The sequence below is a fragment of the Symsagittifera roscoffensis genome, chromosome 9 (assembly GCF_963678635.1).
Source record: "Symsagittifera roscoffensis chromosome 9, txSymRosc1.1, whole genome shotgun sequence".
Taxonomy (NCBI): domain Eukaryota; kingdom Metazoa; phylum Xenacoelomorpha; order Acoela; family Convolutidae; genus Symsagittifera; species Symsagittifera roscoffensis.
In genome coordinates, this window is record NC_087070.1 from 46,419,679 (window position 1) to 46,439,549 (window position 19,871).

General features: G+C 43.8%; 1 protein-coding gene across 1 annotated transcript in view; it reads right to left on the reverse strand.

Annotated features, from left to right (window-relative positions):
* The window catches only part of LOC134854549 (uncharacterized), a 127,348-nt gene that overhangs the window by 94,087 nt on the left and 13,390 nt on the right, over positions 1-19,871 (reverse strand). The window lies entirely within an intron of this gene.

A 19,871-nucleotide genomic window follows, 5' to 3' on the forward strand; every position in this document is an offset into this window, starting at 1 on the left:
GTCTGATTCTTGAAGCTTGTAGGAGGAAGGTTCGCTTCTCCTCCTCAGCTAACAGAAACAGTCGAAGTTTCTCCTCGACTGTTTAGGGGAAAAAGCGCTGCAAAATTGCGCCTACAAAAAAGAGCAAATGGAAACGTCTGTGTCGCTAAACTGCAGGAGATCAAAGTGGACACAACTAAGGAGGCATGTCTGATTCTTGAAGCTTGTAGGAGGAAGGTTCGCTTCTCCTCCTCAGCTAAGAATCAGAGGGGTCATTGTGTCTTTACCATCAAGTTGGCGAAAGTGTACGAGAACTCAGGAGGCCTGTCAGATCCTGGAAGCTGGTAAGAGGAATATGCGCTTCTGCTCCACAGCAAAGAATCAGAGGTGTGCGAGAGGTGTGCCAAAGTGTGCGAGAGTGAAACGACGGCTAGTACGTTATCGTTGTGTGACTTGGCCTGCTGTACCCGATTACAGAACATGAAACAGTCGAAGTTTGTTGTTTAGGGGAAAAAGCGCTGCAAAATTGCGCCTACAAAAAAGAGCAAATGGAAACGTCTGTGTCGCTAAACTGCAGGAGATCAAAGTGGACACAACTAAGGAGGCATGTCTGATTCTTGAAGCTTGTAGGAGGAAGGTTCGCTTCTCCTCCTCAGCTAACAGAAACAGTCGAAGTTTCTCCTCGACTGTTTAGGGGAAAAAGCGCTGCAAAATTGCGCCTACAAAAAAGAGCAAATGGAAACGTCTGTGTCGCTAAACTGCAGGAGATCAAAGTGGACACAACTAAGGAGGCATGTCTGATTCTTGAAGCTTGTAGGAGGAAGGTTCGCTTCTCCTCCTCAGCTAAGAATCAGAGGGGTCATTGTGTCTTTACCATCAAGTTGGCGAAAGTGTACGAGAACTCAGGAGGCCTGTCAGATCCTGGAAGCTGGTAAGAGGAATATGCGCTTCTGCTCCACAGCAAAGAATCAGAGGTGTGCGAGAGGTGTGCCAAAGTGTGCGAGAGTGAAACGACGGCTAGTACGTTATCGTTGTGTGACTTGGCCTGCTGTACCCGATTACAGAACATGAAACAGTCGAAGTTTGTTGTTTAGGGGAAAAAGCGCTGCAAAATTGCGCCTACAAAAAAGAGCAAATGGAAACGTCTGTGTCGCTAAACTGCAGGAGATCAAAGTGGACACAACTAAGGAGGCATGTCTGATTCTTGAAGCTTGTAGGAGGAAGGTTCGCTTCTCCTCCTCAGCTAACAGAAACAGTCGAAGTTTCTCCTCGACTGTTTAGGGGAAAAAGCGCTGCAAAATTGCGCCTACAAAAAAGAGCAAATGGAAACGTCTGTGTCGCTAAACTGCAGGAGATCAAAGTGGACACAACTAAGGAGGCATGTCTGATTCTTGAAGCTTGTAGGAGGAAGGTTCGCTTCTCCTCCTCAGCTAAGAATCAGAGGGGTCATTGTGTCTTTACCATCAAGTTGGCGAAAGTGTACGAGAACTCAGGAGGCCTGTCAGATCCTGGAAGCTGGTAAGAGGAATATGCGCTTCTGCTCCACAGCAAAGAATCAGAGGTGTGCGAGAGGTGTGCCAAAGTGTGCGAGAGTGAAACGACGGCTAGTACGTTATCGTTGTGTGACTTGGCCTGCTGTACCCGATTACAGAACATGAAACAGTCGAAGTTTGTTGTTTAGGGGAAAAAGCGCTGCAAAATTGCGCCTACAAAAAAGAGCAAATGGAAACGTCTGTGTCGCTAAACTGCAGGAGATCAAAGTGGACACAACTAAGGAGGCATGTCTGATTCTTGAAGCTTGTAGGAGGAAGGTTCGCTTCTCCTCCTCAGCTAACAGAAACAGTCGAAGTTTCTCCTCGACTGTTTAGGGGAAAAAGCGCTGCAAAATTGCGCCTACAAAAAAGAGCAAATGGAAACGTCTGTGTCGCTAAACTGCAGGAGATCAAAGTGGACACAACTAAGGAGGCATGTCTGATTCTTGAAGCTTGTAGGAGGAAGGTTCGCTTCTCCTCCTCAGCTAAGAATCAGAGGGGTCATTGTGTCTTTACCATCAAGTTGGCGAAAGTGTACGAGAACTCAGGAGGCCTGTCAGATCCTGGAAGCTGGTAAGAGGAATATGCGCTTCTGCTCCACAGCAAAGAATCAGAGGTGTGCGAGAGGTGTGCCAAAGTGTGCGAGAGTGAAACGACGGCTAGTACGTTATCGTTGTGTGACTTGGCCTGCTGTACCCGATTACAGAACATGAAACAGTCGAAGTTTGTTGTTTAGGGGAAAAAGCGCTGCAAAATTGCGCCTACAAAAAAGAGCAAATGGAAACGTCTGTGTCGCTAAACTGCAGGAGATCAAAGTGGACACAACTAAGGAGGCATGTCTGATTCTTGAAGCTTGTAGGAGGAAGGTTCGCTTCTCCTCCTCAGCTAACAGAAACAGTCGAAGTTTCTCCTCGACTGTTTAGGGGAAAAAGCGCTGCAAAATTGCGCCTACAAAAAAGAGCAAATGGAAACGTCTGTGTCGCTAAACTGCAGGAGATCAAAGTGGACACAACTAAGGAGGCATGTCTGATTCTTGAAGCTTGTAGGAGGAAGGTTCGCTTCTCCTCCTCAGCTAAGAATCAGAGGGGTCATTGTGTCTTTACCATCAAGTTGGCGAAAGTGTACGAGAACTCAGGAGGCCTGTCAGATCCTGGAAGCTGGTAAGAGGAATATGCGCTTCTGCTCCACAGCAAAGAATCAGAGGTGTGCGAGAGGTGTGCCAAAGTGTGCGAGAGTGAAACGACGGCTAGTACGTTATCGTTGTGTGACTTGGCCTGCTGTACCCGATTACAGAACATGAAACAGTCGAGGTTTGTTGTTTAGGGGAAAAAGCGCTGCAAAATTGCGCCTACAAAAAAGAGCAAATGGAAACGTCTGTGTCGCTAAACTGCAGGAGATCAAAGTGGACACAACTAAGGAGGCATGTCTGATTCTTGAAGCTTGTAGGAGGAAGGTTCGCTTCTCCTCCTCAGCTAACAGAAACAGTCGAAGTTTCTCCTCGACTGTTTAGGGGAAAAAGCGCTGCAAAATTGCGCCTACAAAAAAGAGCAAATGGAAACGTCTGTGTCGCTAAACTGCAGGAGATCAAAGTGGACACAACTAAGGAGGCATGTCTGATTCTTGAAGCTTGTAGGAGGAAGGTTCGCTTCTCCTCCTCAGCTAAGAATCAGAGGGGTCATTGTGTCTTTACCATCAAGTTGGCGAAAGTGTACGAGAACTCAGGAGGCCTGTCAGATCCTGGAAGCTGGTAAGAGGAATATGCGCTTCTGCTCCACAGCAAAGAATCAGAGGTGTGCGAGAGGTGTGCCAAAGTGTGCGAGAGTGAAACGACGGCTAGTACGTTATCGTTGTGTGACTTGGCCTGCTGTACCCGATTACAGAACATGAAACAGTCGAAGTTTGTTGTTTAGGGGAAAAAGCGCTGCAAAATTGCGCCTACAAAAAAGAGCAAATGGAAACGTCTGTGTCGCTAAACTGCAGGAGATCAAAGTGGACACAACTAAGGAGGCATGTCTGATTCTTGAAGCTTGTAGGAGGAAGGTTCGCTTCTCCTCCTCAGCTAACAGAAACAGTCGAAGTTTCTCCTCGACTGTTTAGGGGAAAAAGCGCTGCAAAATTGCGCCTACAAAAAAGAGCAAATGGAAACGTCTGTGTCGCTAAACTGCAGGAGATCAAAGTGGACACAACTAAGGAGGCATGTCTGATTCTTGAAGCTTGTAGGAGGAAGGTTCGCTTCTCCTCCTCAGCTAAGAATCAGAGGGGTCATTGTGTCTTTACCATCAAGTTGGCGAAAGTGTACGAGAACTCAGGAGGCCTGTCAGATCCTGGAAGCTGGTAAGAGGAATATGCGCTTCTGCTCCACAGCAAAGAATCAGAGGTGTGCGAGAGGTGTGCCAAAGTGTGCGAGAGTGAAACGACGGCTAGTACGTTATCGTTGTGTGACTTGGCCTGCTGTACCCGATTACAGAACATGAAACAGTCGAAGTTTGTTGTTTAGGGGAAAAAGCGCTGCAAAATTGCGCCTACAAAAAAGAGCAAATGGAAACGTCTGTGTCGCTAAACTGCAGGAGATCAAAGTGGACACAACTAAGGAGGCATGTCTGATTCTTGAAGCTTGTAGGAGGAAGGTTCGCTTCTCCTCCTCAGCTAACAGAAACAGTCGAAGTTTCTCCTCGACTGTTTAGGGGAAAAAGCGCTGCAAAATTGCGCCTACAAAAAAGAGCAAATGGAAACGTCTGTGTCGCTAAACTGCAGGAGATCAAAGTGGACACAACTAAGGAGGCATGTCTGATTCTTGAAGCTTGTAGGAGGAAGGTTCGCTTCTCCTCCTCAGCTAAGAATCAGAGGGGTCATTGTGTCTTTACCATCAAGTTGGCGAAAGTGTACGAGAACTCAGGAGGCCTGTCAGATCCTGGAAGCTGGTAAGAGGAATATGCGCTTCTGCTCCACAGCAAAGAATCAGAGGTGTGCGAGAGGTGTGCCAAAGTGTGCGAGAGTGAAACGACGGCTAGTACGTTATCGTTGTGTGACTTGGCCTGCTGTACCCGATTACAGAACATGAAACAGTCGAAGTTTGTTGTTTAGGGGAAAAAGCGCTGCAAAATTGCGCCTACAAAAAAGAGCAAATGGAAACGTCTGTGTCGCTAAACTGCAGGAGATCAAAGTGGACACAACTAAGGAGGCATGTCTGATTCTTGAAGCTTGTAGGAGGAAGGTTCGCTTCTCCTCCTCAGCTAACAGAAACAGTCGAAGTTTCTCCTCGACTGTTTAGGGGAAAAAGCGCTGCAAAATTGCGCCTACAAAAAAGAGCAAAGTAAGCTAGGAGAAAACATTTCAGTCAAACGGAACGAAAACATTCTAGACTAGAAAGTTGAGAACGAAAGAAGTACTAGACACGTCATCCAATGGCTGCCATAGCAACCAAATCGTTCAGAACGGAAAATATTTCAACCGTAACGGAATGGATCGACTATCACGTCCGTCAACGCAGCAAAACAACAGCCCATCAAAGCAAACAAACAGTTTCACTCATATTCAACTCAGAAATCAGCTGGTAGAAATCTCAGAAAAAGCAAACGAATGTAAAATGAGCAATCAACAGAAGCCGTATGATTGGTGGTCAGAAGCGCACGAAGAAAGATGGAGGGTAAAAAGTCGAGACGAGAGCCTAATAAAAGCACGCTGGACCAGAGCTATGAGCAATGCGAATGGAGTATCAGAGGAAGAAGAGGCAACGGAAACCCTCCAAAGACACGAAAATTAATTAGGGGAGAAGAAAGAACATAAATAGTTCAGAAAGCGGAACGAGGCAACCGCAACACAGATTCAAATGCGACCTGACCAATGAGGAGCAAAGAATAAAGGACAATCAGCCACTCAGTAATAACCCAGTAGAGATCAAACAGGGAAACTCTGGACAAATTGAGGACGTCCACACAAGGCCCAAAACAGGTGACAACTACCAAAGAAAATAACGAGGACCCTCACTCAAAAAATTAGTTTCATAGAACCACCACGCATTAGCCATGTGTCACGGAAGGATAGTTTCCGACTGTCAGAGCAGCTCGGTGAAGGAAGCCTTTCTAATCCATCGAGATATTCGGCAAAAAGCTACTTGTTGAACTTATATCTGAAGTCGCGTTGATGGACACAGGGCTTGGTAAAAGTCAATTGGTGACCAATTAATTGCATTTAATTGGATGCAATTATTTGACTTCTTTGTTTTTCCAATTTTTGACTATTGACAAAATCCGCCAATTAATTGCAATTAATTGAAGGTTTGCAAACTTTGAAATTTATATGATTTTTTCTTTGAAATGTAAAGCTATTATTGATTTCGTAGTAACAAGCCTTCTTAAAAAAAAGTGTACAAAGAAATCAGCGAACAGTGTTTATCAAGATGTACAATATTTGAGGCCAACTTCCAACATGGCAGAAAGATTTTTCAGCAAAGCGGGATTTGCTTTTGGTGACTTACGACAGAGTATTTTGCCGATGAACCTTGAAATGCGGCTGTTCCTGAATGCTGAATGTTAACAATTAGTTTTGGTCGGAAACTGACGTTGCTAAAGCTATGAATGAGACCCAATTAATTGATAATTGACAAAGCTTGAGCAAACAATTCAATTAATTGACAATCTTTTTGTCAATTAACAAGTAATTGACTTTTTGTCTACCAATTGACTTTTACCAACCCCTGGATGGACAGACTCAAAAGAATGGTGGAAACAAATAAACAGGGGTTTGAGCTCAAAGGAACGTACTCTAACCCACACTGGAACCAGTTGGCAGTGGTCGACAACTGCATCTTCTTAGTTGACAATTGTCTTGCGGTTTAAGTGCAACTAATTCCAGCAGTCATGAAGTTGAAACAGTGGGCACTCGGGTCAAGAAGTAAGGGAGGGTGTGCCACGATACCTAGTGGCCCCACATGTACAAGGATGGTAAGAACGCTAAATACCTAACACTAAAAAACGCCTCAAAACTTTTACTAATGTTGACGCAGCCGGGCTAAGAATTACAACTAGATTATGTGGGGCGTTTTTTGGTGTTATGTGAGGCGTTTTTATGGGTTATATTTTGTGGGCTAAAGGCATGTACAGAACACTTAACCATTCTGTTTCCTGGATGATATTTTAATTTTGTCTAAAGGGGAAGACTTAGCAAGAAAAGCTAGTGGGCAAACTTACAAAAAATCTCGAAAAAAAATTAAGCGTTATAGGTTTCGAAATGCTGGCCCCAATCTGAAAAAGACGAAAAGATTGTAGATATGTCTATTGAGATAGATACGTCTATTGAATCAATTAACAGAGCAGTAAGCTAGGAGAAAACATTTCAGTCAAACGGAACGAAAACATTCTAGAAAGTTGAGAACGAAAGAAGTACTAGACACGTCATCCAATGGCTGCCATAGCAACCAAATCGTTCAGAACGGAAAATAGTTCAACCGTAACGGAATGGATCGACAACTCAGCGTATACATAGTGCGTTCCGGGGAGTTCGGCGTGGGTTCGATTCTCACCTAAGTCGTTTCATTTGAGAGTCCTATTTGAGCCGAACCTGACAGAACATAAAATGCTAATATTTTAATCGGTTCAAAATTGGTTTGCAATTGAGTATCTGTTAATTAAACTGCGTGAACTAAGTATGAACTCATTGTGAAAAAACACATAAATCACACAAATCAGGGCATGAACAAGCCCACTTTTTAACTTGATACGTGTAATGTTGTTGCTAATTCCGTGCAATAAAAATTACTAAAATTCGTTGTTTATTGATTCTCTTGAATAAAACCGATTCTGTTTCCTGTTTTTATAAGTTATGAAAAAGTTATAAAAAAGGCCAGAATAAGTGCAGGTTGCTTCAGGAGAAAAGATATTTTCGAGTTTCAGAAAAATTAGCAAAAAATGAAAAGAATGTTCTGACTCATGGATGAAACAGCGTTGCTCAGTGAAAAGTTAACTGAACGGCTACCATATTGGTTGTTTGGCCCTTCGACAAATAGTCGTAATGTTAGTGGCTTTAAAGCACGAATCTAGTTTTAATTCAATATTGCTCAAATCCTAGTTTTTTTCTCGTTTTGTGACTTGGCTGGCGTCGAGAAACAGTCGAAGTTTGTTGTTTAGGGGAAAAAGCGCTGCGAACTTGCGATTACAAAAAAGGGCAAACGGAAGCGTTTGTGTTGATAAACTGCGGGAGATCGAAGGAGGCCTGTCAGATGCTGGAAGCTGGTAAGAGGAATATGCGCTTCTGCTCCACAGCAAAGAATCAGAGGTCCCCGAGGGGTCATTGTATCTTCAATATCAAGTTGGCCAAAGTGTGCGAGAGTGAAACGACGGCTAGTACGTTATCGTTGTGTGACTTGGCCTGCTGTACCCGATTACAGAACATGTGCACTTGTAAGTTTATTTTAAAAAAACTGCGGGAGATCGAAGTAGACTCGACTCAGGAGGCCTGTCAGATCCTGGAAGCTGGTAAGAGGAATATGCGATTCTGCTCCACAGCAAAGAATCAGAGGTGTGCGAGAGGTGTGCCAAAGTGTGCGAGAGTGAAACGACGGCTAGTACGTTATCGTTGTGTGACTTGGCCTGCTGTACCCGATTACAGAACATGTGCACTTGTAAGTTTATTTTAAAAAAACTGCGGGAGATCGAAGTAGACTCGACTCAGGAGGCCTGTCAGATCCTGGAAGCTGGTAAGAGGAATATGCGCTTCTGCTCCACAGCAAAGAATCAGAGGTGTGCGAGAGGTGTGCCAAAGTGTGCGAGAGTGAAACGACGGCTAGTACGTTATCGTTGTGTGACTTGGCCTGCTGTACCCGATTACAGAACATGTGCACTTGTAAGTTTATTTTAAAAAAACTGCGGGAGATCGAAGTAGACTCGACTCAGGAGGCCTGTCAGATCCTGGAAGCTGGTAAGAGGAATATGCGCTTCTGCTCCACAGCAAAGAATCAGAGGTGTGCGAGAGGTGTGCCAAAGTGTGCGAGAGTGAAACGACGGCTAGTACGTTATCGTTGTGTGACTTGGCCTGCTGTACCCGATTACAGAACATGTGCACTTGTAAGTTTATTTAAAAAAAACTGCGGGAGATCGAAGTAGACTCGACTCAGGAGGCCTGTCAGATCCTGGAAGCTGGTAAGAGGAATATGCGCTTCTGCTCCACAGCAAAGAATCAGAGGTGTGCGAGAGGTGTGCCAAAGTGTGCGAGAGTGAAACGACGGCTAGTACGTTATCGTTGTGTGACTTGGCCTGCTGTACCCGATTACAGAACATGTGCACTTGTAAGTTTATTTTAAAAAAACTGCGGGAGATCGAAGTAGACTCGACTCAGGAGGCCTGTCAGATCCTGGAAGCTGGTAAGAGGAATATGCGCTTCTGCTCCACAGCAAAGAATCAGAGGTGTGCGAGAGGTGTGCCAAAGTGTGCGAGAGTGAAACGACGGCTAGTACGTTATCGTTGTGTGACTTGGCCTGCTGTACCCGATTACAGAACATGGGCACTTGTAAGTTTATTTTAAAAAAACTGCGGGAGATCGAAGTAGACTCGACTCAGGAGGCCTGTCAGATCCTGGAAGCTGGTAAGAGGAATATGCGCTTCTGCTCCACAGCAAAGAATCAGAGGTGTGCGAGAGGTGTGCCAAAGTGTGCGAGAGTGAAACGACGGCTAGTACGTTATCGTTGTGTGACTTGGCCTGCTGTACCCGATTACAGAACATGTGCACTTGTAAGTTTATTTTAAAAAAACTGCGGGAGATCGAAGTAGACTCGACTCAGGAGGCCTGTCAGATCCTGGAAGCTGGTAAGAGGAATATGCGCTTCTGCTCCACAGCAAAGAATCAGAGGTGTGCGAGAGGTGTGCCAAAGTGTGCGAGAGTGAAACGACGGCTAGTACGTTATCGTTGTGTGACTTGGCCTGCTGTACCCGATTACAGAACATGTGCACTTGTAAGTTTATTTTAAAAAAACTGCGGGAGATCGAAGTAGACTCGACTCAGGAGGCCTGTCAGATCCTGGAAGCTGGTAAGAGGAATATGCGCTTCTGCTCCACAGCAAAGAATCAGAGGTGTGCGAGAGGTGTGCCAAAGTGTGCGAGAGTGAAACGACGGCTAGTACGTTATCGTTGTGTGACTTGGCCTGCTGTACCCGATTACAGAACATGTGCACTTGTAAGTTTATTTTAAAAAAACTGCGGGAGATCGAAGTAGACTCGACTCAGGAGGCCTGTCAGATCCTGGAAGCTGGTAAGAGGAATATGCGCTTCTGCTCCACAGCAAAGAATCAGAGGTGTGCCAAAGTGTGCGAGAGTGAAACGACGGCTAGTACGTTATCGTTGTGTGACTTGGCCTGCTGTACCCGATTACAGAACATGTGCACTTGTAAGTTTATTTTAAAAAAACTGCGAGAGATCGAAGTAGACTAGACTCAGGAGGCTTGTCAGATCCTGGAAGCTGGTAAGAGGAATATGCGCTTCTGCTCCACAGCAAAGAATCAGAGGTGTGCGAGAGGTGTGCCAAAGTGTGCGAGAGTGAAACGACGGCTAGTACGTTATCGTTGTGTGACTTGGCCTGCTGTACCCGATTACAGAACATGTGCACTTGTAAGTTTATTTTAAAAAAACTGCGGGAGATCGAAGTAGACTCGACTCAGGAGGCCTGTCAGATCCTGGAAGCTGGTAAGAGGAATATGCGCTTCTGCTCCACAGCAAAGAATCAGAGGTGTGCGAGAGGTGTGCCAAAGTGTGCGAGAGTGAAACGACGGCTAGTACGTTATCGTTGTGTGACTTGGCCTGCTGTACCCGATTACAGAACATGTGCACTTGTAAGTTTATTTTAAAAAAACTGCGGGAGATCGAAGTAGACTCGACTCAGGAGGCCTGTCAGATCCTGGAAGCTGGTAAGAGGAATATGCGCTTCTGCTCCACAGCAAAGAATCAGAGGTGTGCGAGAGGTGTGCCAAAGTGTGCGAGAGTGAAACGACGGCTAGTACGTTATCGTTGTGTGACTTGGCCTGCTGTACCCGATTACAGAACATGGGCACTTGTAAGTTTATTTTAAAAAAACTGCGGGAGATCGAAGTAGACTCGACTCAGGAGGCCTGTCAGATCCTGGAAGCTGGTAAGAGGAATATGCGCTTCTGCTCCACAGCAAAGAATCAGAGGTGTGCGAGAGGTGTGCCAAAGTGTGCGAGAGTGAAACGACGGCTAGTACGTTATCGTTGTGTGACTTGGCCTGCTGTACCCGATTACAGAACATGTGCACTTGTAAGTTTATTTTAAAAAAACTGCGGGAGATCGAAGTAGACTCGACTCAGGAGGCCTGTCAGATCCTGGAAGCTGGTAAGAGGAATATGCGCTTCTGCTCCACAGCAAAGAATCAGAGGTGTGCGAGAGGTGTGCCAATGTGCGCGAGAGTGAAACGACGGCTAGTACGTTATCGTTGTGTGACTTGGCCTGCTGTACCCGATTACAGAACATGTGCACTTGTAAGTTTATTTTAAAAAAACTGCGGGAGATCGAAGTAGACTCGACTCAGGAGGCCTGTCAGATCCTGGAAGCTGGTAAGAGGAATATGCGCTTCTGCTCCACAGCAAAGAATCAGAGGTGTGCGAGAGGTGTGCCAAAGTGTGCGAGAGTGAAACGACGGCTAGTACGTTATCGTTGTGTGACTTGGCCTGCTGTACCCGATTACAGAACATGTGCACTTGTAAGTTTATTTAAAAAAAACTGCGGGAGATCGAAGTAGACTCGACTCAGGAGGCCTGTCAGATCCTGGAAGCTGGTAAGAGGAATATGCGCTTCTGCTCCACAGCAAAGAATCAGAGGTGTGCGAGAGGTGTGCCAAAGTGTGCGAGAGTGAAACGACGGCTAGTACGTTATCGTTGTGTGACTTGGCCTGCTGTACCCGATTACAGAACATGTGCACTTGTAAGTTTATTTTAAAAAAACTGCGGGAGATCGAAGTAGACTCGACTCAGGAGGCCTGTCAGATCCTGGAAGCTGGTAAGAGGAATATGCGCTTCTGCTCCACAGCAAAGAATCAGAGGTGTGCGAGAGGTGTGCCAAAGTGTGCGAGAGTGAAACGACGGCTAGTACGTTATCGTTGTGTGACTTGGCCTGCTGTACCCGATTACAGAACATGTGCACTTGTAAGTTTATTTTAAAAAAACTGCGGGAGATCGAAGTAGACTCGACTCAGGAGGCCTGTCAGATCCTGGAAGCTGGTAAGAGGAATATGCGCTTCTGCTCCACAGCAAAGAATCAGAGGTGTGCGAGAGGTGTGCCAAAGTGTGCGAGAGTGAAACGACGGCTAGTACGTTATCGTTGTGTGACTTGGCCTGCTGTACCCGATTACAGAACATGTGCACTTGTAAGTTTATTTTAAAAAAACTGCGGGAGATCGAAGTAGACTCGACTCAGGAGGCCTGTCAGATCCTGGAAGCTGGTAAGAGGAATATGCGCTTCTGCTCCACAGCAAAGAATCAGAGGTGTGCGAGAGGTGTGCCAAAGTGTGCGAGAGTGAAACAACGGCTAGTACGTTATCGTTGTGTGACTTGGCCTGCTGTACCCGATTACAGAACATGTGCACTTGTAAGTTTATTTTAAGAAAACTGCGGGAGATCGAAGTAGACTCGACTCAGGAGGCCTGTCAGATCCTGGATAAACATAACTGAAGCTTAATTTGGAAAAAAAGGGTGAGCATCGATAACTTCTAAATAATCCTTCTGTATGTAATACGCTTAAGTTGTTCTTGTCTCGCATGGATTTTTTCCTCAAATTTGATCGCGATAAACTGAATTTTTGCAAGATTTTTGACTTTGGTTGGATAATTTGTCAAATAAAAAATCGACTAGAATCCACGTTGGAATCTTCCGAATGTACTTTTTATTCTCGGCACGTCGTCAGTTGTACGAAAATAGACGTTCCATTTGGGTGCTTCGGAAAAATTTGTTTTACTACTAGACCAACCAAAAAATAGTAAAGTGAGATCTCTGTGCTTCCATTTTGGAAAATTCTACGACGTTAGTTTTTTTTCATCTCGTGTTTTTAGCTTCTTCTCGGAGGGAAGCCGGCAAAATTAATTCAGAAGTGATGCTGATAAAATTATGTCTGGAACAGCTAGGCAACAAAGACAAGAAGTTCGTGAACTTCCGGAACTCGAAGTTGACATACCTGTTCCAGAATGTTCTACAGAATAATACATCAAAGTAACAACCCACTTAGGTCAGCCTCAGTCACCTTGGAACATGACTATGCCTCACATGGGACCGAATCGCGGATCCCACCAGAACCCAAACCAACATCATCAAGCCACAGGTCATCACGTGTCTCCTCACTCAATCACGTGTCTCCTCACTCACCGAACATCATGCACGCAAACCCGAATAATCAACACCCCGATTAGTACCATGCAAAAGGGGGGCTGCCAGCTCACCTCATACCAACCGTCTTGCGGTTTAAGTGCAACTAATTCCAGCAGTCATGAAGAGGAAACAGTGGGCACTCGGGTCAAGAAGTAAGGGAGGGTGTGCCACGATACCTAGTGGCCCCACATGTACAAGGATGGTAAGAACGCTAAATACCTAACACTAAAAAACGCCTCAAAACTTTTACTAATGTTGACGCAGCCGGGCTAAGAATTACAACTAGATTATGTGAGGCGTTTTTTGGTGTTATGTGAGGCGTTTTTATGGGTTATATTTTGTGGCCTGGACATGGACAGAACACTTAACCATTCCTGGATGATATTTTAATTTTGTCTAAAGGGGAAGACTTAGCAAGAAAAGCTAGTGGGCAAACTTACAAAAAGTCTCGAAAAAAAATTAAGCGTTATAGGTTTCGAAATGCTGGCCCCAATCTGAAAAAGACGAAAAGATTGTAGATAAGTCTATTGAGATAGATATGTCTATTGAATCAATTAACAGAGCAGTAAGCTAGGAGAAAAAATTTCAGTCAAACGGAACGAAAACATTCCAGAACATTCTAGAAAGTTGAGAACGAAAGAAGTACTAGACACGTCATCCAATGGCTGCCATAGCAACCAAATCGTTCAGAACGGAAAATAGTTCAACCGTAACGGAATGTGCGAGAGGTGTGCCAAAGTGTGCGAGAGTGAAACGACGGCTAGTACGTTATCGTTGTGTGACTTGGCCTGCTGTACCCGATTACAGAACATGTGCACTTGTAAGTTTATTTTAAAAAAACTGCGGGAGATCGAAGTAGACTCGACTCAGGAGGCCTGTCAGATCCTGGAAGCTGGTAAGAGGAATATGCGCTTCTGCTCCACAGCAAAGAATCAGAGGTGTGCGAGAGGTGTGCCAAAGTGTGCGAGAGTGAAACGACGGCTAGTACGTTATCGTTGTGTGACTTGGCCTGCTGTACCCGATTACAGAACATGGGCACTTGTAAGTTTATTTTAAAAAAACTGCGGGAGATCGAAGTAGACTCGACTCAGGAGGCCTGTCAGATCCTGGAAGCTGGTAAGAGGAATATGCGCTTCTGCTCCACAGCAAAGAATCAGAGGTGTGCGAGAGGTGTGCCAAAGTGTGCGAGAGTGAAACGACGGCTAGTACGTTATCGTTGTGTGACTTGGCCTGCTGTACCCGATTACAGAACATGTGCACTTGTAAGTTTATTTTAAAAAAACTGCGGGAGATCGAAGTAGACTCGACTCAGGAGGCCTGTCAGATCCTGGAAGCTGGTAAGAGGAATATGCGCTTCTGCTCCACAGCAAAGAATCAGAGGTGTGCGAGAGGTGTGCCAATGTGCGCGAGAGTGAAACGACGGCTAGTACGTTATCGTTGTGTGACTTGGCCTGCTGTACCCGATTACAGAACATGTGCACTTGTAAGTTTATTTTAAAAAAACTGCGGGAGATCGAAGTAGACTCGACTCAGGAGGCCTGTCAGATCCTGGAAGCTGGTAAGAGGAATATGCGCTTCTGCTCCACAGCAAAGAATCAGAGGTGTGCGAGAGGTGTGCCAAAGTGTGCGAGAGTGAAACGACGGCTAGTACGTTATCGTTGTGTGACTTGGCCTGCTGTACCCGATTACAGAACATGTGCACTTGTAAGTTTATTTAAAAAAAACTGCGGGAGATCGAAGTAGACTCGACTCAGGAGGCCTGTCAGATCCTGGAAGCTGGTAAGAGGAATATGCGCTTCTGCTCCACAGCAAAGAATCAGAGGTGTGCGAGAGGTGTGCCAAAGTGTGCGAGAGTGAAACGACGGCTAGTACGTTATCGTTGTGTGACTTGGCCTGCTGTACCCGATTACAGAACATGTGCACTTGTAAGTTTATTTTAAAAAAACTGCGGGAGATCGAAGTAGACTCGACTCAGGAGGCCTGTCAGATCCTGGAAGCTGGTAAGAGGAATATGCGCTTCTGCTCCACAGCAAAGAATCAGAGGTGTGCGAGAGGTGTGCCAAAGTGTGCGAGAGTGAAACGACGGCTAGTACGTTATCGTTGTGTGACTTGGCCTGCTGTACCCGATTACAGAACATGTGCACTTGTAAGTTTATTTTAAAAAAACTGCGGGAGATCGAAGTAGACTCGACTCAGGAGGCCTGTCAGATCCTGGATAAACATAACTAAAGCTTAATTTGGAAAAAAAGGGTGAGCATCGATAACTTCTAAATAATCCTTCTGTATGTAATACGCTTAAGTTGTTCTTGTCTCGCATGGATTTTTTCCTCAAATTTGATCGCGATAAACTGAATTTTTGCAAGATTTTTGACTTTGGTTGGATAATTTGTCAAATAAAAAATCGACTAGAATCCACGTTGGAATCTTCCGAATGTACTTTTTATTCTCGGCACGTCGTCAGTTGTACGAAAATAGACGTTCCATTTGGGTGCTTCGGAAAAATTTGTTTTACTACTAGACCAACCAAAAAATAGTAAAGTGAGATCTCTGTGCTTCCATTTTGGAAAATTCTACGACGTTAGTTTTTTTTCATCTCGTGTTTTTAGCTTCTTCTCGGAGGGAAGCCGGCAAAATTAATTCAGAAGTGATGCTGATAAAATTATGTCTGGAACAGCTAGGCAACAAAGACAAGAAGTTCGTGAACTTCCGGAACTCGAAGTTGACATACCTGTTCCAGAATGTTCTACAGAATAATACATCAAAGTAACAACCCACTTAGGTCAGCCTCAGTCACCTTGGAACATGACTATGCCTCACATGGGACCGAATCGCGGATCCCACCAGAACCCAAACCAACATCATCAAGCCACAGGTCATCACGTGTCTCCTCACTCAATCACGTGTCTCCTCACTCACCGAACATCATGCACGCAAACCCGAATAATCAACACCCCGATTGGTACCATGCAAAAGGGGGGCTGCCAGCTCACCTCATACCAACCGTCTTGCGGTTTAAGTGCAACTAATTCCAGCAGTCATGAAGAGGAAACAGTGGGCACTCGGGTCAAGAAGTAAGGGAGGGTGTGCCACGATACCTAGTGGCCCCACATGTACAAGGATGGTAAGAACGCTAAATACCTAACACTAAAAAACGCCTCAAAACTTTTACTAATGTTGACGCAGCCGGGCTAAGAATTACAACTAGATTATGTGAGGCGTTTTTTGGTGTTATGTGAGGCGTTTTTATGGGTTATATTTTGTGGCCTGGACATGGACAGAACACTTAACCATTCTGTTTCCTGGATGATATTTTAATTTTGTCTAAAGGGGAAGACTTAGCAAGAAAAGCTAGTGGGCAAACTTACAAAAAATCTCGAAAAAAAAATTAAGCGTTATAGGTTTCGAAATGCTGGCCCCAATCTGAAAAAGACGAAAAGATTGTAGATATGTCTATTGAGATAGATACGTCTATTGAATCAATTAACAGAGCAGTAAGCTAGGAGAAAACATTTCAGTCAAACGGAACGAAAACATTCTAGAAAGTTGAGAACGAAAGAAGTACTAGACACGTCATCCAATGGCTGCCATAGCAACCAAATCGTTCAGAACGGAAAATAGTTCAACCGTAACGGAATGGATCGACTACTCAGCGTATACATAGTGCGTTCCGGGGAGTTCGGCGTGGGTTCGATTCTCACCTAAGTCGTTTCATTTGAGAGTCCTATTTGAGCCGAACCTGACAGAACATAAAATGCTAATATTTTAATCGGTTCAAAATTGGTTTGCAATTGAGTATCTGTTAATTAAACTGCGTGAACTAAGTATGAACTCATTGTGAAAAAACACATAAATCACACAAATCAGGGCATGAACAAGCCCACTTTTTAACTTGATACGTGTAATGTTGTTGCTAATTCCGTGCAATAAAAATTACTAAAATTCGTTGTTTATTGATTCTCTTGAATAAAACCGATTCTGTTTCCTGTTTTTATAAGTTATGAAAAAGTTATAAAAAAGGCCAGAATAAGTGCAGGTTGCTTCAGGAGAAAAGATATTTTCGAGTTTCAGAAAAATTAGCAAAAAATGAAAAGAATGTTCTGACTCATGGATGAAACAGCGTTGCTCAGTGAAAAGTTAACTGAACGGCTACCATATTGGTTGTTTGGCCCTTCGACAAATAGTCGTAATGTTAGTGGCTTTAAAGCACGAATCTAGTTTTAATTCAATATTGCTCAAATCCTAGTTTTTTTCTCGTTTTGTCTTTGTGACTTGGCTGGCGTCGAGAAACAGTCGAAGTTTGTTGTTTAGGGGAAAAAGCGCTGCAAAATTGCGCCTACAAAAAAGAGCAAATGGAAACGTCTGTGTCGCTAAACTGCAGGAGATCAAAGTGGACACAACTAAGGAGGCATGTCTGATTCTTGAAGCTTGTAGGAGGAAGGTTCGCTTCTCCTCCTCAGCTAAGAATCAGAGGGGTCATTGTGTCTTTACCATCAAGTTGGCGAAAGTGTACGAGAAAAAAAGGACGGCCAGCACAATCTCGTTTTGTGACTTGGCCTGCACCCGACAGAAGATGTGCACTTGTAAGTTTATTTAAAAAAAACTAAATTACAAAAGGGCCCTTGCAATTAGTTACTGTAAGTGCACAAATAAGTAAGTGCACTGAAGTAGAGCTGAAAAAAATAGAACTAAACATAACTAAAGCTTAATTTGGAAAAAAAGGGTGAGCATCGATAACTTCTTAATAATCCTTCTGTATGTAATACGCTTAAGTTGTTCTTGTCTCGCATGGATTTCTTCCTCAAATTTGATCGCGATAAACTGAATTTTTGCAAGATTTTTGTCTTTGGTTGGATAATTTGACAAATAAAACAACGACTAGAATCCACGTTGGAATCTTCCGAATGTACTTTTTATTCTCGGCACGTCGTCAGTTGTACGAAAATAGACGTTCCATTTGGGTGCTTCGGAAAAATTTGTTTTACTACTAGACCAACCAAAAAGCAGTAAAGTGAGATCTCTGTTTCCATTTTGGAAAATTCTACGACGTTAGTTTTTTTTCATCTCGTGTTTTTAGCTTCTTCTCGGAGGGATGCCGGAAAAATCAACTTAGAATTGATGCAGCTCAGATTATGTCTGGAACCTTCACAAAAAGGATGTCTGGAAGGATTCAAAGCCCATTTAGCTGTAATGTCAGTAACGCTTGAATTGAATTCCAAATCAGTATTTCAATTCAGAGGATGATTATTTGAAGAAGAGAAAAGGTTCAAAACACATATATTGGGTCCCATTTGTAACTTTCAAAGAAAATAACTATAATAATTGTTCACGGCCCTGTTTTCAGTCATGTTCTTTGAGTATCGGAAGTCCAATTATATGCTAGCTTGTTATTTGCAGATAGGCAAAAGCTAAGTGAGAATAGTTCGGCTGTTGGCCTGAAGGTAGGAACTTACGTACGTCATCCCTAGCGTGGAGAATTACCGCTCGAGGCCGGCACTGGAGGCAATCCCCCCAACGAGGGACTCAGCAATCTCACAAAGCTTGTCAGAGAATCCAATCCTTCTCCCAGTCTTCCACCAAACAGATGGTTTGACCCCAGAATAACTCTCTCCGAAAAGATTTTCTGAATAGGGGTGGTCTTGGCATGTTCAGATTCTTCATTTGAGCGGATTCTTCGTGATGGTTTCGGAGATGCTTGACCACAATGAGCACTTTGCCGATGAGCACTTTCTGGTCCTGGTAAATATCTTTTGCCAATAAATTCATCAAATGGGCTTGACACCCGTAACTGTGCAAAAGCGTCCCATCTCGAAATAAGCCAAAATCAGGTATACAGGTATAACGTATAAGCCAAAACAAAAGAACAACTGGAAATAGGTAACAAGTGTTGAATATTTACATAACAAACAGTTATTTATTTGCTTGTTAAATAACATTGTTAAATAACATTGCAGCCCTGGGCCCCACATGTACAAGGATGGTAAGAACGCTAAATACCTAACACCAAAAAACGCCTCAAAACTTTTACTAATGTTGAAGCAGCCGGGCTAAGAATTACAACTAGATTATGTGGAACCAATGGAAAACCATAAATAAATTAAACAAACCTACTGGTGGCAGTTTACCGTTTTTCGAAATTCCTGTCGCTAAAGGTCACTAAACCGCTTGGTGGAAAAGCAATAATGAAATTTTCAAGAACATATATCGACACTCAAGGTATACCAGAATCCATAAAATTGAATCAGTTCTCGAGATTTAAAAGAAAAACTCTGATGTACCGAGTATAAGATTGAAAGTGCGGCGTGACTCCACAGACCTTAAGGTCCAAAGGCAACCGCATTACCTCTCGGCCAAGTGGGAAATAGTCACGAAGTTGATAATGTTCACTACTGAATTCACTCCAATTTGTTGCAGCTTTGAAAGAAAAATTGTTCACGAGAAAAACATCAGTTCTTTATTACAAAACAATTGCTCTCACGAGTATTAAAAAAATAGAAAAGTCAGAACACTATATACCATAATGAAAAAAGATGGCTTTTTAAAAAACAACAAGCCAAGACAATAAGATGCGATACTAGCATCGAAAGAAAACTCACCAACCGATAACAAAGCCGAAAATACGTGAGCCGAAAACACTTTATGACTGAAAAAAATTGTTGCTTTCCGTTCACTGGATTCGAAATTTCTACAGAAATTGAAAAAAAATTGACCCTTAAAAGTTAAAAATTTAAAAAAAATTGACCCCATTGTTTACACCTTTTTAAAACATTTTGTTCATGTTGTTCAGCAGCAAAGATGTGTTGGCCCTGCTGCTGTTTTACTGTACTAGTTGTTGAGGGCCTTCTAGGTGGTGCTGAGTTCATTACAATGAACATTGCACAAGAAAACTTCGCAATCAGGCAAAGAAAGCCGACAAAAGATAAGCAGAAACGAAAATCGGACAGTTCAATTCTTCCAAAAAAAGTTCTATTTTATACATTCTGGAAAAAAAACAAGATCCGGTG